This window comes from Hordeum vulgare, chromosome 7H (genome assembly GCF_904849725.1).
Source record: "Hordeum vulgare subsp. vulgare chromosome 7H, MorexV3_pseudomolecules_assembly, whole genome shotgun sequence".
In the NCBI taxonomy this organism is placed as follows: Eukaryota; Viridiplantae; Streptophyta; class Magnoliopsida; order Poales; family Poaceae; genus Hordeum; species Hordeum vulgare.
The window spans coordinates 631,234,373-631,249,306 of NC_058524.1; positions in this window are offsets into that span (position 1 = coordinate 631,234,373).

Below are 14,934 nucleotides of genomic sequence, written 5' to 3' on the forward strand. Positions count from 1 at the left end.
AGATGAGAGGGCTACGACAAAAACTGGATGCACTTCGTGTACAAAACAGACAATCTCTCTCGAAGTATCAAGGTTTCGAACGAGAACTCATCTCTTACAAAGGGATTTCATTTTTTTGAACTTATTTGAACTCCATACTTTTTGTGTGTTCAAAATGCACCATTCAAAGGCACATCACAAAATTTCAACAATTTCTGACTTCATTTGGTATTCTTCGTGCATTTACTTATTTATTTTTTGAGCTAGTTGACCCTGAAATTGAAAAGCACTACAAATGAACTCTGAATATGTTGAAAGTTGGCATGCTATCATCATTTCACCCACATATCATGTGTTAAAAAGTTGAGAGGGCTACGACAAAAACTGGATGCACTTCGTGTACAAAACGGACAATCTCTCTCAAAGTATCAGGGTTTCGAACGAGAACTCATCTCTTACAAAGGGATTTCATTTTTTTGAACTTATTTGAACTCCATACTTTTTGTGTGTTCAAAATGCACCATTCAAAGGCACATCACAAAATTTCAACAATTTCTGACTTCATTTGGTATTCTTCGTGCATTTACTTATTTATTTTTTTGAGCTAGTTGACCCTGAAATTGAAAAGCACTACAAATGAACTCTGAAAATGTTGAAAGTTGGCATGCTATCATCATTTGACCCACATAGCATGTGTTAAAAAGTTGAGAGGGCTACGACAAAAACTGGATGCTCTTCGTGTACAAAACGGACAATCTCTCTCGAAGTATGAGGGTTTCGAACAGAACTCATCTCTTGCAAAGGGATTTCATTTTTTGAAATTATTTGAACTCCATACTTTTTGTGTGTTCAAAATGCACCATTCAAAGGCACATCACAAAATTTCAACAATTTCTGACTTCATTTGGTATTCTTCGTGCATTTACTTATTTTTTTTGAGCTAGTTGACCCTGAAATTGAAAAGCACTACAAATGAACTCTGAAAATGTTGAAAGTTGGCATGCTATCATCATTTCACGCGCATAGCATGTGTTAAAAAGATGAGAGGGCTACGACAAAAACTGGATGCACTTCGTGTACAAAACAGACAATCTCTCTCGAAGTATCAGGGTTTCGAACGAGAACTCATCTCTTACAAAGGGATTTCATTTTTTTGAACTTATTTGAACTCCATACTTTTTGTGTGTTCAAAATGCACCATTCAAAGGCACATCAAAAAATTTCAACAATTTCTGACTTCATTTGGTATTCTTCGTGCATTTACTTATTTATTTTTTGAGCTAGTTGACCCTGAAATTGAAAAGCACTACAAATGAACTCTGAAAATGTTGAAAGTTGGCATGCTATCATCATTTCACCCACATATCATGTGTTAAAAAGTTGAGAGGGCTACGACAAAAACTGGATGCACTTCGTGTACAAAACGGACAATCTCTCTCAAAGTATCAGGGTTTCGAACGAGAACACATCTCTTACAAAGGGATTTCATTTTTTTGAACTTATTTGAACTCCATACTTTTTGTGTGTTCAAAATGCACCATTCAAAGGCACATCACAAAATTTCAACAATTTCTGACTTCATTTGGTATTCTTCGTGCATTTACTTATTTATTTTTTTGAGCTAGTTGACCCTGAAATTGAAAAGCACTACAAATGAACTCTGGAAATGTTGAAAGTTGGCATGCTATCATCATTTGACCCACATAGCATGTGTTAAAAAGTTGAGAGGGCTATGACAAAAACTGGATGCTCTTCGTGTACAAAATGGACAATCTCTCTCGAAGTATGAGGGTTTCGAACAGAACTCATCTCTTGCAAAGGGATTTCATTTTTTTGAAATTATTTGAACTCCATACTTTTTGTGTGTTCAAAATGCACCATTCAAAGGCACATCACAAAATTTCAACAATTTCTGACTTCATTTGGTATTCTTCGTGCATTTACTTATTTTTTTTGAGCTAGTTGACCCTGAAATTGAAAAGCACTACAAATGAACTCTGAAAATGTTGAAATTTGGCATGCTATCATCATTTCACCCGCACAACATGTGTTAAAAAGATGAGAGGGCTACGACAAAAACTGGATGCACTTCGTGTACAAAACAGACAATCTCTCTCGAAGTATCAGGGTTTCGAACGAGAACTCATCTCTTACAAAGGGATTTCATTTTTTTGAACTTATTTGAACTCCATACTTTTTGTGTGTTCAAAATGCACCATTCAAAGGCACATCACAAAATTTCAACAATTTCTGACTTCATTTGGTATTCTTCGTGCATTTACTTATTTATTTTTTTGAGCTAGTTGACCCTGAAATTGAAAAGCACTACAAATGAACTCTGAAAATGTTGAAAGTTGGCATGCTATCATCATTTGACCCACATAGCATGTGTTAAAAAGTTGAGAGGGCTACGACAAAAACTGGATGCACTTCATGTACAAAACGGACAATCTCTCTCGAAGTATGAGGGTTTCGAACAGAACTCATCTCTTGCAAAGGGATTTCATTTTTTTGAACTTATTTCAACTCCATACTTTTTGTGTGTTCAAAATGCACCATTCAAAGGCACATCACAAAATTTCAACAATTTCTGACTTCATTTGTTATTCTTCGTGCATTTACTTTTTTTTGAGCTAGTTGACCCTGAAATTGAAAAGCACTACAAATGAACTCTGAAAATGTTGAAAGTTGGCATGCTACCATCATTTCACCCACATAGCATGTGTTAAAAAGTTGAGAGGGCTACGACAAAAACTGGATGCACTTCGTGTACAAAACGGACAATCTCTCTCGAAGTATCAGGGTTTCGAACGAGAACTCATCTCTTGCAAAGGAATTTCATTTTTTTGAAATTATTTGAACTCCATACTTTTTGTGTGTTCAAAATGCACCATTCAAAGGCACATCACAAAATTTCAACAATTTCTGACTTCATTTGGTATTCTTCGTGCATTTACTTATTTTTTTTGAGCTAGTTGACCCTGAAATTGAAAAGCACTACAAATGAACTCTGAAAATGTTGAAAGTTGGCATGCTATCATCATTTCACGCGCATAGCATGTGTTAAAAAGATGAGAGGGCTACGACAAAAACTGGATGCACTTCGTGTACAAAATAGACAATCTCTCTCGAAGTATCAGGGTTTCGAACGAGAACTCATCTCTTACAAAGGGATTTCATTTTTTTGAACTTATTTGAACTCCATACTTTTTGTGTGTTCAAAATGCACCATTCAAAGGCACATCACAAAATTTCAACAATTTCTGACTTCATTTGGTATTCTTCGTGCATTTACTTATTTATTTTTTGAGCTAGTTGACCCTGAAATTGAAAAGCACTACAAATGAACTCTGAAAATGTTGAAAGTTGGCATGCTATCATCATTTCACCCACATATCATGTGTTAAAAAGTTGAGAGGGCTACGACAAAAACTGGATGCACTTCGTGTACAAAACGGACAATCTCTCTCAAAGTATCAGGGTTTCGAACGAGAACACATCTCTTACAAAGGGATTTCATTTTTTTGAACTTATTTGAACTCCATACTTTTTGTGTGTTCAAAATGCACCATTCAAAGGCACATCACAAAATTTCAACAATTTCTGACTTCATTTGGTATTCTTCGTGCATTTACTTATTTATTTTTTTGAGCTAGTTGACCCTGAAATTGAAAAGCACTACAAATGAACTCTGGAAATGTTGAAAGTTGGCATGCTATCATCATTTGACCCACATAGCATGTGTTAAAAAGTTGAGAGGGCTATGACAAAAACTGGATGCTCTTCGTGTACAAAATGGACAATCTCTCTCGAAGTATGAGGGTTTCGAACAGAACTCATCTCTTGCAAAGGGATTTCATTTTTTTGAAATTATTTGAACTCCATACTTTTTGTGTGTTCAAAATGCACCATTCAAAGGCACATCACAAAATTTCAACAATTTCTGACTTCATTTGGTATTCTTCGTGCATTTACTTATTTTTTTTGAGCTAGTTGACCCTGAAATTGAAAAGCACTACAAATGAACTCTGAAAATGTTGAAATTTGGCATGCTATCATCATTTCACCCGCACAACATGTGTTAAAAAGATGAGAGGGCTACGACAAAAACTGGATGCACTTCGTGTACAAAACAGACAATCTCTCTCGAAGTATCAGGGTTTCGAACGAGAACTCATCTCTTACAAAGGGATTTCATTTTTTTGAACTTATTTGAACTCCATACTTTTTGTGTGTTCAAAATGCACCATTCAAAGGCACATCACAAAATTTCAACAATTTCTGACTTCATTTGGTATTCTTCGTGCATTTACTTATTTATTTTTTTGAGCTAGTTGACCCTGAAATTGAAAAGCACTACAAATGAACTCTGAAAATGTTGAAAGTTGGCATGCTATCATCATTTGACCCACATAGCATGTGTTAAAAAGTTGAGAGGGCTACGACAAAAACTGGATGCACTTCATGTACAAAACGGACAATCTCTCTCGAAGTATGAGGGTTTCGAACAGAACTCATCTCTTGCAAAGGGATTTCATTTTTTTGAACTTATTTCAACTCCATACTTTTTGTGTGTTCAAAATGCACCATTCAAAGGCACATCACAAAATTTCAACAATTTCTGACTTCATTTGTTATTCTTCGTGCATTTACTTTTTTTTGAGCTAGTTGACCCTGAAATTGAAAAGCACTACAAATGAACTCTGAAAATGTTGAAAGTTGGCATGCTACCATCATTTCACCCACATAGCATGTGTTAAAAAGTTGAGAGGGCTACGACAAAAACTGGATGCACTTCGTGTACAAAACGGACAATCTCTCTCGAAGTATCAGGGTTTCGAACGAGAACTCATCTCTTGCAAAGGAATTTCATTTTTTTGAAATTATTTGAACTCCATACTTTTTGTGTGTTCAAAATGCACCATTCAAAGGCACATCACAAAATTTCAACAATTTCTGACTTCATTTGGTATTCTTCGTGCATTTACTTATTTTTTTTGAGCTAGTTGACCCTGAAATTGAAAAGCACTACAAATGAACTCTGAAAATGTTGAAAGTTGGCATGCTATCATCATTTCACGCGCATAGCATGTGTTAAAAAGATGAGAGGGCTACGACAAAAACTGGATGCACTTCGTGTACAAAATAGACAATCTCTCTCGAAGTATCAGGGTTTCGAACGAGAACTCATCTCTTACAAAGGGATTTCATTTTTTTGAACTTATTTGAACTCCATACTTTTTGTGTGTTCAAAATGCACCATTCAAAGGCACATCACAAAATTTCAACAATTTCTGACTTCATTTGGTATTCTTCGTGCATTTACTTATTTATTTTTTGAGCTAGTTGACCCTGAAATTGAAAAGCACTACAAATGAACTCTGAATATGTTGAAAGTTGGCATGCTATCATCATTTCACCCACATATCATGTGTTAAAAAGGTGAGAGGGCTACGACAAAAACTGGATGCACTTCGTGTACAAAACGGACAATCTCTCTCAAAGTATCAGGGTTTCGAACGAGAACTCATCTCTTACAAAGGGATTTCATTTTTTTGAACTTATTTGAACTCCATACTTTTTGTGTGTTCAAAATGCACCATTCAAAGGCACATCACAAAATTTCAACAATTTCTGACTTCATTTGGTATTCTTCGTGCATTTACTTATTTATTTTTTTGAGCTAGTTGACCCTGAAATTGAAAAGCACTACAAATGAACTCTGAAAATGTTGAAAGTTGGCATGCTATCATCATTTGACCCACATAGCATGTGTTAAAAAGTTGAGAGGGCTACGACAAAAACTGGATGCTCTTCGTGTACAAAACGGACAATCTCTCTCGAAGTATGAGGGTTTCGAACAGAACTCATCTCTTGCAAAGGGATTTCATTTTTTGAAATTATTTGAACTCCATACTTTTTGTGTGTTCAAAATGCACCATTCAAAGGCACATCACAAAATTTCAACAATTTCTCACTTCATTTGGTATTCTTCGTGCATTTACTTATTTTTTTTTGAGCTAGTTGACCCTGAAATTGAAAAGCACTACAAATGAACTCTGAAAATGTTGGAATTTGGCATGCTATCATCATTTCACCCGCATAGCATGTGTTAAAAAGATGAGAGGGCTACGACAAAAACTGGATGCACTTCGTGTACAAAACAGACAATCTCTCTCGAAGTATCAGGGTTTCGAACAAGAACTCATCTCTTACAAAGGGATTTCATTTTTTTGAACTTATTTGAACTCCATACTTTTTTTGTGATCGAAATGCACCATTCAAAGGCACATCACAAAATGTCAACAATTTCTGACTTCATTTGGTATTCTTCGTGCATTTACTTATTTATTTTTTTGAGCTAGTTGACCCTGAAATTGAAAAGCACTACAAATGAACTCTGAAAATGTTGAAAGTTGGCATGCTATCATCATTTGACCCACATAGCATGTGTTAAAAAGTTGAGAGGGCTACGACAAAAACTGGATGCACTTCATGTACAAAACGGACAATCTCTCTCGAAGTATGAGGGTTTCGAACAGAACTCATCTCTTGCAAAGGGATTTCATTTTTTTGAACTTATTTGAACTCCATACTTTTTGTGTGTTCAAAATGCACCATTCAAAGGCACATCACAAAATTTCAACAATTTCTGACTTCATTTGTTATTCTTCGTGCATTTACTTTTTTTTTGAGCTAGTTGACCCTGAAATTGAAAAGCACTACAAATGAACTCTGAAAATGTTGAAAGTTGGCATGCTATCATCATTTCACCCACATAGCATGTGTTAAAAAGTTGAGAGGGCTACGACAAAAACTGGATGCACTTCGTGTACAAAACGGACAATCTCTCTCGAAGTATCAGGGTTTCGAACGAGAACTCATCTCTTGCAAAGGGATTTCATTTTTTTGAAATTATTTGAACTCCATCCTTTTTGTGTGTTCAAAATGCACCATTCAAAGGCACATCACAAAATTTCAACCATTTCTGACTTCAATTGGTATATTTCGTGCATTTACTTATTTTTTTTGAGCTAGTTGACCCTGAAATTGAAAAGCACTACAAATGAACTCTGAAAATGTTGAAAGTTGGCATGCTATCATCATTTCACGCGCATAGCATGTGTTAAAAAGATGAGAGGGCTACGACAAAAACTGGATGCACTTCGTGTACAAAACAGACAATCTCTCTCGAAGTATCAGGGTTTCGAACGAGAACTCATCTCTTACAAAAGGATTTCATTTTTCTGAACTTATTTGAACTCCATACTTTTTGTGTGTTCAAAATGCACCATTCAAAGGCACATCACAAAATTTCAACAATTTCTGACTTCCTTTGGTATTCTTCGGGCATTTACTTATTAATTTTTTTGAGCTAGTTGACTGTGACGCCCTCGGCTTAATCGTACGCTAATCATACACGCAAATGCGTACGATCAAACCCAAGGACTCACGGGGAGATATCACAACACAACTCTAGACACAAATAAAATAACATCAGCTTCATATTACAAGCCAGGGGCCTCGAGGGCTAGAATACGAAAGCTCGATAAACACACGAGTCAGCGGAAGCAACAAATATCTGAGTACAGACATAAAACATGGGGTGCCTTAGAGAAGGCTAGCACAAAAGATACAACGATCGAACGAGGCGAGGCCTCCTGCCTGGGAACCTCCTAACTACTCCTGATCATAAGCGGCCTCCACGTAGTAGTAGGCACCGTCGGGGTAGCAGTCGTCGGCGGCGGGGACCTCCGTCTCCTGGGCTTCATCATCTGGTCGCAGCAAGCGGATCAAGGGGACAAGGGGGGAGCAAAGCAGCGGTGAGTACTCATCCAAAGTACTCGCAAGGCTTACATCAGAACTATTCTAATTATGCACCAGTATCAAAGAAGGGGGGGTTATATGTGGACTGACTGCAGCAATGCGAGAATAGAGAGAGAAGGCCTAGTCCTATCGAAGACTAGCATCTTCAGGGTCTTGCAGCAATAGACGAGAGTAGAACACGGATAAAACATTAATAGTCATATTGTTGCAGCAATAATAAAGTGAGGTCACGCCTAAAGATCCTCCCTCGACTCCCTGCGAGGAAGCAATCCCGAAGCAAACTAATTCCAGTTAAGTAACAATTGTAGTTGTATAAGATCGGGGCACAACTCCAAGTCGTCCTGTAACCGTGGACACGGCTATCCGAATAGTTAATTTTCATCCCTGCAGGGGTGCACCACATGTCCCGTCGCGCTCGATAACACTCTGGCCGGACATACTTTTTTGGGTCCTGCCCGGCCTCGGAATATCGACACGTCGCAGCCCCACCTAAGACTAATCAGAGAGGCCAGCCCGCCGGTCTAAATCCTAAGCACAAAGGGTTCATGGGCCCAGTTCCCCTTCACGCTCCTGCACGTGGCGTGGGCGGCCGACGTCAGTCCTAGCATCCCTTAATCACAAGCGCGATGCATCTCGGGACCACTCGGGCGCGCGCCGCTACACTGCTGGCATCTGAAAAGCTTCGGCTGATACCGCGATGCCGAGTACCCATAATTCTTCCCGCGTAGCCGGTTAGTGCGAAAAGGTCTCCGACCAACCCAGATCAAATACCCAAATCCATTAGCATCTTAATTAGGCCAGCAACACAGTCTCGCGGGAATCCACCCGTCTTACAACTAATCGCCGAAGATCCCAGTAACATGGTCGAGTAACTGTGTGGTTGTAACATCAGGGGAATCCGAGGAATCACCCTCGTTGGATTCCGAACGATGTACCCGTCAAGGTGGGCTTAGAGGAATCACCCTCGGGGGTCCCACACTCGCGGGGTGGCACGACAGAGACGTCATCGGGAATGGTGAAAGAGGAATCACCCTCGATAACCACGACCGACTAGCTATACTACCGAGATATCATCAAGAGTACTTAGCGAGGTGTCACCCTCGGTACCCGATAGTATCCCTGTAGCGTCGTACAACGAAGGGGGGTGAACGTGCTGTGTCGGGTCTGGCTCGTCGATCAGAGATCGAGATTTGGAAACAAACGGGGCAACTGATCTACGGGTTCAGAGGGGATGACTGCTCCACCTATACTAAGCAGGTTAAAGGTACAGGACTGAAAGTAGCAGTTCATCAAAAACAGGCTATGCATCAGATATAGTAGCTAACTACAACAGTAGCAAAATACTAATGCAAGCAGTAGGAAGAAAGACATAGGCGATATAGGAATGATCAAGGGGACTTTGCTTGCCTTGCTTCTCTGCGGCAAAGGACTGATCGGCAGGGTCGTAGATGTACCCGGCAGCAGCGTCAGTCTCGGGGTCTACCGGTAAGAAGAGGGGGAAGAAACAATAAATAATAGCACCGATGCAACACAAAGCATGACATGGAAATATGCAGGCTAGACATGAGCTAACGCAGGAACATCCGTCATAGACGGGTCGGAAGAATATCTGACGATATTTTCCGGGTCTCGGGCTACTACCGGTTACACTGGAAACGATGGAAAAGTTCCATGTTTGCTATGCTAGGGACGCGTGACAGACGAACGGGCCGTGTATCCGGGTTCGTCTCGCTTTGCTGATCAACTTTCATGTTGAAATTATTTTGATCTGACTTACGGATTATTTAATATTAATTTTCAAAGTTTTATTAATTATTTAGGAATTAAAAACAGATTTAAAAGATTTAGTAAAATCCTATTATGACATCATCGCGATGTCAGGCTGACATCAACGTTTGACCGGTCAACTGACCAGCGGGTGCCGAACGTCATAGGCACAAGTTTTATTTAAGATTAATTATTTATTAATCAGATTAATTCAACGAGGGACCCACGTGTCATACTCTAATTATGTTAATTAATTATTTTAACTAAATATCTATTTATTTATCTATTTTAAGAAAACATTATTTTTAATTATCGCGTGGGGCCTCCCTGTCATTGACAGCGGTGCATTGGCCCCACCGGTAAGTGGCCTAAGGTTATTTCCTCATTTATTTTTATTAGATACCTATCCGTGCAAATACCGTATTCCTCTAATTATCCAAATACACAAATACATACATCACATCTCATACATACATACATACATACGCATCTAATACACCATTTATTCTTTTTCATTTTTCTTTTCTCTCACAACACTCATCTCTCTCTGTTAACAGAGACACAACTTTCTCTAACACCACCTAGAAGAACCTAAACTTTAATCCCTCCTACCGGAGTCTACCCTCGACGGATCGAGGCCCCGTTTGCCGGAACGGAACCGGGGCGGCGAGGAGATCGACACGGTGGGAGGAGCCCGAGGAGGGGCTCACCGACGGTGACGTGACGGCCCGGTGAAGCCGGAGTTCGCACGTAGATGACGATGGAGATGGGTGTGCCGGCGAGGAGGAGCCGGTGAGGAGGGCCCCCCGGAGATGGAGCCGCCGACGGTGAGGGGCGGCCACCGTAGAGAGGGCCGCCGGAGAGGGACCTCCCGGAAGGGGCCGGCCGCCGAGATGGGGGGGGCCGAGGTGGCCGGCGCCCCTGCCGGCGGGGTGGAGGCCGAGAGGTGGGGGGGGCGCCGGGAGAGGATGGTCGGTGGAGGGAGGCGGCCGTGGGGAGAGGAGGCCGCCGGCGGGAGGAGAGGAGCCGTGGGGGGCGGCTCGCCGGCGTGGTGAGGGGGACCGAGGGGAGCCGCCGGTGGGAGGAGGAGTGGCCGCCGGGGGGGGGGGCTGCCGGCGGGAGGAGTGGCCGCCGGCGGTGGAGGATCTAGGAGGGGAGGCGAGGTGGAGAGGAGGGGGGCGACGGGGTGTGGATGGGCTCGGTCGTGGGAGGGAGATGGGGCGTGGGTCACGGGGGAGATGGGGTCCTCTCGTGGGCGTGGGGGGGAGAGGACCGAGCGTGGGGGGGGGAGCGTCGGTGGTGGGGTGGGGCCCCCCCACGAGGGGGTGGCTGGCGGCGGCGTGACCGGGGGGGGAGGGAGTAGCGAGGGGAGTGGGGGTCGCTAGGGGGGATTAGGGTTGCGGGAGGTGGCCGGCTGGGCCGATGGGTGGCCCAGCTGGGCCGGGGAGGGAGTTGCTTTCTTTTTTTTTCTTTTTTTTAGATTTGTTTTTATTTTGTTTTACCTTTTCCCTTTTATCATTTCTTTCTTTCAGTTTTCTTTTCTTTCTTTTATTATTTAATTTACTATTTGAATTTTTCTTTTGAAACACTTTCTCTTATTATATTTTCTTTTACAAATTATTATACGTACTTTTAATCCTATCTTTCATATCCCTATTCTTTTAATATTCGTAATGAACTTATAAGGTACTTTTCTTTTGTTTCCAAACCTTTTAATCCGGACAGACGCGAATCAACGCGGGTCTGAGATGGGAATTCGATGACGTGGCATCGTTAGCGGTTGATCAGTGTAGCTTAATTACAATAATCACTGTAGCAAAAGTCGAGGATGTCACAATTCTCCCCTACTAACAAGAATTCTCGTCCCGAGAATTAAGAGGTAGAGGGAAAGAGCCCGGGGTATTCATCACGAAGATGATCCTCACGTTCCCAAGTGGCTTCATCTTCAGAGTGATTTGACCACTGCACCTTAAGGAACTTGGTGACCTTGCGACGAGTCTTACGTTCAGCTTGGTCGAGAATGCGGACCGGATGCTCTTTATAAGAGAGGTCTTGTTGGAGCTCTAGCATATCGTGATCCACTGCTCGAATAGGGTCCTTGAAGCAGCGATGGAGCTGAGAAACATGGAAGACATCGTGAACCTGAGAAAGGTTCGCCGGCAGTTCCAATTGATAAGCCACTCTTCCACGCCTTTCGAGAACAGTGAAAGGACCAATATAACGAGGAGCTAACTTGCCCTTGATTCCGAAACGGTGTGCACCTCTCATTGGTGTGACACGAAGATAAGCCTTTTCGCCAGGTTGATAGACCATATCTTGATGATGACGGTCATACTGACTCTTCTGACGAGACTGAGCAGCCTTCAGATTCTCATGAATAATGCGGACTTGATCTTCGGCATGTTGAATAATATCCGGACCGAAGAGTGATCGTTCCCCAGTTTCTGACCAATTCAGAGGAGTCCGACACCTTCGCCCATACAATACTTCGAAAGGGGCCATCTTTAGGCTAGCTTGATAGCTATTGTTGTAAGAGAACTCGGCATACGGGAGAGATTCCTCCCATTTCTTACCGAAAGAAATGACACAAGCTCGAAGCATGTCCTCGAGAATTTGGTTGACTCGCTCAACTTGTCCCTGGGATTGAGGATGAAATGCAGTGCTGAAGGACAGATGAGTCCCCATAGCCTTCTGAAAACTTTCCCAGAATTTAGAAGTGAACAAGCTGACACGGTCCGAACTGATTACCAACGGAATACCGTGAAGTGAAACAACTCTTGACATATAAAGATCTGCCAGCTGACTAGCATTAATCGTTTCTTTGACGGCCAGGAAATGTGCAACTTTGGACAGTCGATCAATGACGACAAGAATAGCATCATTACCTTTCTGAGACCTGGGAAAACCAGTGACGAAGTCCATTTCAACATGGTCCCATTTCCACTCGGGAATAGAGATAGGTTGCAAAGTTCCAGCAGGCTTTTGGTGTTCTGCTTTGATACGCCGGCATATATCACATTCTGCCACATAGTGTGCAATGTCTTGTTTCATATTGGGCCACCAGAATCTTTGTCGGATGTCTTGGTACATCTTGGTACTACCCGGGTGAATAGACAATGGTGTGTCATGAGCTTCTTCCATCACCTTCCCAGTCATCCTGAGATTTTCCTTCTTATTTGGGACGAATAGGAGACCCTTGAAATACAAGGCGCCACCTTCATCAACAGTGAAAAAGGAGGGTTTACCCTTAGCAATATAGCTCTTAATCCTGTCGACATCATCGTCAAAGTTTTGTATATTCTTTATGGAGCTGACAAGATCTGGTTCAACCACTAGGTTACTGAGGGATCCCTGATTAACAACACGAAGGTTCATCTTTTGATACTCTTCAGGAGGGGGAACAAGGTAACCCTGAGGAACAATGTGGAGGTTCAGCTTACGGAATTCCTCTTGCAAACGATCGTGAACCTGATGAACCTGGAGGTGGTTGCAGTATGACTTGCGACTTAAGGCATCAGCCATTACGTTAGCCTTGCCAGGGGTATATGATATACTACAGTCAAAATCTGCTATACGCTCCATCCATCTTTGTTGGCGCAGGTTCAGCTCCGGTTGAGTGAACAAGTACTTCAGACTTTGATGGTCGGTGTAGATTTCACAGCGATTACCGACAAGGTATTGTCGCCATTCCTTCAATGCATGAATGACTGCGGCAAGCTCGAGATCATGAACTGGGTAGTTCTCTTCATGAGCACGCAGTTGACGTGAAGCATAAGCGATCACCTTGCGATCCTGCAGTAGGACACAACCTATTCCTTGACGAGAAGCATCACAGTATATGACGAAGTCCCTTTTCGTATCTGGAGGAGCAAGTACTGGAGCGGACGTCAGTTTGTCCTTGAGTGCCTGGAAACTTTCCTGACATTTATCAGTCCATTCATACTTAACACCTTTGTGAAGCAGGCTGGTTAAGGGCTTCGCAATCTTGGAGAAGTTCTCGACGAATCGACGGCAATAGCTGGCGAGTCCGAGAAAACTTCTGACTTGCTTGACATTCTTCGGGGGAGTCCAGTCAAGAATAGCTTGAATTCGTTCAGGGTTGACCGCAATACCATCCTTGGAAATCACATGACCAAGGTAAGTCACTTCGTCTAGCCAGAACTCACATTTGGAATACTTCGCATAGAGTTTATGCTCCCGAAGCTTATCCAGTACAAGACGAAGATGTTCAGCATGCTCTTCTTTGCTCTTTGAAAACACCAGAATATCATCCAGATATACCACGACAAATTTGTCGAGGTAGTCCATGAATATATAATTCATCAATCGAGAGAAAGTTGCCGGTGCATTGGTTAAGCCGAAGGACATGACGGTGTACTCGTATGATCCATATCGAGTAACAAAGGCGGTCTTTGGAATATCCTTCTTGCGAACACGAATCTGGTGGTATCCCAATCTCAAGTCGAGCTTAGAGAAAACGGTGGAACCAGCAAGTTGATCATACAAATCATTTATCCGCAGGAGAGGATATTTGTTCTGAATAGTGGCCTGGTTGATAGGACGATAGTCTTGAACCAATCGATTTGTCCCATCCTTCTTCTTAACAAAGAGAGAAGGTGCTCCCCAAGCAGAGGAACTCGGACGGATGAAACCCAGACGGAGCGAGTTGTCAATTTCTTGCTTAAGTTCAAGGAGTTCATGTGGTGGCATTTTATAAGGACGCTTGGCAATAGGAGTGGTACCGGGTACCAAGTCAATGACAAACTCGACAGCTCGAGCAGGGGGAATCCCCGGAAGTTCTTCTGGAAAGACATCTTGGAACTCTCGGACCACTGGAATGTTTTCAATCTCTTCAAGAGGCGACGCATTTAATGCATTCAAGGCATACAGCCGTGCCTCAGCATTACGGACGAGATGAGCATGGTAGCTTACTAGTTCATCTGAAGGGTGTAGGAGGTGGACGGTTTTGGTGGCACAAACGATCGATGTCGTATGAGCCTTCAACCAGTCCATCCCCAATATGAGATCAATGTTGGATGACTTTAGTAGGATGGGGTTGGCAAGGAATTCTAATCCTTCAATTTCAACTGGAACATGGGGACAAACCACAGAGGTTCGGCATTCGCCCCCAGGGGTGTTTACCACTATCGGGATGTTCATCTCTTCGCTCCTAATGTCATGCATGTATGCAAAATTTTCCGACATAAAGGAATGCGATGCTCCTGTATCAAACAATACAGAAGCAGGTACTGAGTTAACGAGAAGTGTACCCATCACGGTAGCAGGCTGGTCTTGAGCTTGACCCATATCAATGTTGTTGGCCTGACCACGAACATAAGCAGGCTTAGCGTTGAAGTTGCG